Source organism: Vanessa tameamea, chromosome 10, assembly GCF_037043105.1.
Source record: "Vanessa tameamea isolate UH-Manoa-2023 chromosome 10, ilVanTame1 primary haplotype, whole genome shotgun sequence".
NCBI lineage: Eukaryota > Metazoa > Arthropoda > Insecta > Lepidoptera > Nymphalidae > Vanessa > Vanessa tameamea.
The window spans coordinates 2,284,830-2,289,069 of NC_087318.1; positions in this window are offsets into that span (position 1 = coordinate 2,284,830).

The window sequence follows — 4,240 nt, forward strand, 5'->3', positions numbered from 1 at the left end:
AGAGATAACAATCGAATAAAAAAAAATCCGCGTTTCCACAGTGCTCATGTGAGATTGTACTTTACCGCTAATGCGATAAATGACGTCGAACGACATGGACCAGAACAAATCATTTAACTAACAAAATAATATGACACCTAGGCGTGAATTAAATGACGACCTAACCGAGTCTTACTGAATTTACGGTTTGCGTATTGAAATGTAGTTGTTTATGATAACACAGCGAAATAAGGTCTAGGATAATAAGTTAATGTAACGAAAAAATACAAGATTATCTTTTAGTGATCCGCAATTGTGTATGGTTTTATTTAAAATGTATAAATTAATCAAAAAGCGTTTGTATTCAGATAAATTATGATACACACAATATACACATTAAAACATATCACTTAGTAGTATTTCATGCATCTCTTACGAAAATTAAATGAAAATATGAGTTTCTAAAAGTATTTAAATTGAATGGCACGGTATGGCATGGAAATATGATGTTTTACAAAAGTTGATTTACTTTACGTTATTTTCGTATTCTGTTTAACAAATAAACAAAGATGGAAAATTGATTTTTAAAATTTGTTAAATTAGAAGTAAAATAATTATTTGTTTGTTACATTTTTTAAGGAATATTTTGAGTAAAAGTAAAATAAATAATAAATTTTATAAGAGTTATATACCTCTAAAGTAACAGAAAATTCTATCTATCTATATCATTATCCTGTACACATTTTCTGTTAAAAGAAATAGGAAAAATAAATGTTAAAGTTAACATTAACTGTCACATAAATTTAAATGTTCATTTAAAAGAAATATATGAATAACAATAACTTTAATTGCTTTCTGCATCTAAATACAATTTATCATTTACTATTTGCGATTAGGACCAGTAGTTTAGAGTCGTTACAATGTTAAAATCTCGTATATTAATAGCGTAAGTGACAGTGATTATGGGACAATTGCTGGACATAAAAAAGCGATTATGGTTTCATTTTGAACTCCTGTAGCCATAGATGTGCAGAAAAAAAAGAGGATTTTTGATTGCACCTTACTAAATTGTTACAATTTAACAAAGATTTAATTTTAGATAGCGGCAAAAAGTTACTGGCCGTATAGAGAGCGATGCTACTTCTGTAGAAAAAAAAATGAAAAACGTAAACAAAATTAAAATAAATTGCTATCGACAAACTCCAATACTAACTGAACTAATGTATACTATTTGACATAAAAAATATAATTTAAATAATTTTCATCATTTTGGCGCCAAATGGGGATGAGTGACTTGCAGTTTACAACGAAATGAAATCAAAACAAGACCTGCCATAGGTTTTGAAATTCCCATTTTTTTTTTTTTTGAATAAACGCGAAGTTTCGCGCGCGACCCACTGGTCACTAATAAAAGCAATAGAATAAAAGTGTGTGGTAGGATGTATGTTCAGAACAATTGCGTGGCCTGATACTGGGCCCCAATTCTACTTACAAAGTGATAATTTTTTGCAATTGAATCGATACATAATCTCAGCCATTCAGTCGTTTTCAGTCTACAAAACGCAATGATCCAGTTGCGACTTGGTCAAAATTGAATCGGAATATAATCGGGATCGTATCGTAATGAGTAGAATTAGTCCTCAGTTACGATTAAGCTGAGGCTATTTTTTGTGAGGAATAGTCGAAGTCGGACCGGAATGGAATCGGAAACGTATCATTTCCATTATAAGTAAAATTCGCTCCCTGATTACAATAAGGACTTTACTAAATATAATAATCGTAAATATCAATTATAAAAATAGCCACTGCAAAAACCATGACCTCGTGGAATAATTAAATTTCCCATTTATTTGCTATTCCGATTTCCTAAACTAAACATTACCCAGCCTCTTTATGTTTTATACAGTAAACAGCTGCTGTTAATCGCTAAGCAAATATCAAAATTTAAAAACTTACAATTGCGTAACGATATGTTTATGATAATAATAACATACATCGAGTGTCAAGCTGTCAAGCAAGTCAATACATCCTTTCTGGGGCAAGATCTACAACGGATTGTAACGGATTAATAGTATTTTATGAAAATGAGTTAATGTTATTTTAATATATATACATATGTATATTTTTGTAATCCTGTCCGAACGCCACCTACCGGGTTCAATATAGCCCTCCGTGGACCCAATTAAACACATATTAAATTTAAACCAAAATTAATTAAGTATGTACGTACGTATGTATACGTACGTATACGTATACATACGTACATACGTACGTACATACGTACATACGTACGTACATACGTACATACGTACGTACATACGTACATACGTACATACGTACATACGTACGTACGTACATACGTACGTACGTACATACGTACATACATACGTACATACGTACGTACATACATACGTACATACGTACATACGTACGTACGTACATACATACGTACATACATACGTACATACATACGTACGTACATACGTACATACGTACGTACGTTCATACGTACGTACGTACATACGTACATACGTACATACGTACATACATACGTACGTACATACGTACATACGTACATACATACGTACATACATACGTACATACATACGTACGTACATACGTACATACGTACGTACGTTCATACGTACGTACATACGTACATACGTACATACGTACATACATACGTACGTACATACGTACATACGTACATACATACGTACATACATACATACATACATACATACATACATACATACATACGTACGTACATACGTACATACATACATACATACATACATACATACATACATACATACATACATACATATAAAGAGACATACACACTGATACATTCATTAGAATAATACATTCGATTATTATTATTCAAATTAATTAAACAAAATATTTATATAAAAACGTATTTAAAAGATAAACCTGGTTTTATTTGACTCCTCTATAGTCGATTGAACTTATTATCCCGGACGCTCTAAAATAACACGGCTATTACAGAAAATCAACGTTATATGGAACCTAACTAACTAGACGAAATCACAAGCCCAACCGATATTTAAATATTAAAGTTAAAATTATATTCTAACTAAGATAGGCAGGGGATATTTTAAATTTTTATGTATAACACTTTACAAATTTACTTGTTTTAAGTTCTACTAGATTTCGCCCGCGGCTTCGCTCGCCTTTTAGGGGTCGCTTGTCAGGTCTTAGGCATTAAATTTCCTTCCTTGAAGTTCAAATTTACTTCATACCAAATTTTTCATACTTACTTGGCATATCGGTATATTTTGTACATTACATTACATAAACAGCCTGTAAATTTCCCGCTGCTGGGCTAAGGCCTCCTCTCCCTTTGAGGAGAAGGCTTGGAACATATTCCACCACGCTGCTCCAATTCGGGTTGGTGAAATGCACATGTGTCAAAATTTCATTGAAATTAGACACATGCAGGTTTCCTCACGATGTTTTCCTTCACCGCAGAGCACGAGATGAATTATAAACACAAATTACGCACATGAAAATTTAGTGGTGCCTGCCTGGTTTTGAATTCGAAATCATCGGTTAAGGTGCACGCATTTGGAGCAGTGTGGTGGAATATGCTCCAAACCTTCTCCTCAAAGGGAGAGGAGGCCTTTGCCTAGCAATGGGAAATTTACAGGCTGCTAATGTAAGGTGAGATCATTGTGTATGCCGTTTGCGTGACTTCTGTTCACGCCGTTGGCCACTAATGAGTCTATTTATATATAATAGTTATCCGTTACTCACCACCGACTTTTTAATCAACTATCTTAAGGCGAATCACTCTGAAGAACATGCACTCGAGTGAATATTCATGTCTAACATCGATGATTCGGTTAATTAATTAATCAATTTATCACTTATTTATTTTTCATTGTTTTAGTAAAGCAAATGTCACTTTGGGTGAAAGTGCAAAATGAACGACAATGAACTGTCTGATCTTACCTTAACAGACCAAATAATCAACGAAGTGTTTCTAAACTTTTAAATATATGAAATGCAAATACATGTAAAATAATAACTGCATTACATGTAAAATATCAGTTTGAGATATATAAATGTTTATAACCTTAGTAGCTATAAAGTCCTGAAATCATAAGAATGATCTCAATCTAATCGTACTTAACTGACAAGATTAAGAAAAACAAAAGATTGAAAACACTTATTTCTTAAGTGTATCGCTTTCACGTGCTAGATAAAACCTTTATCTAAATCGAGGAGTCAACTGTAC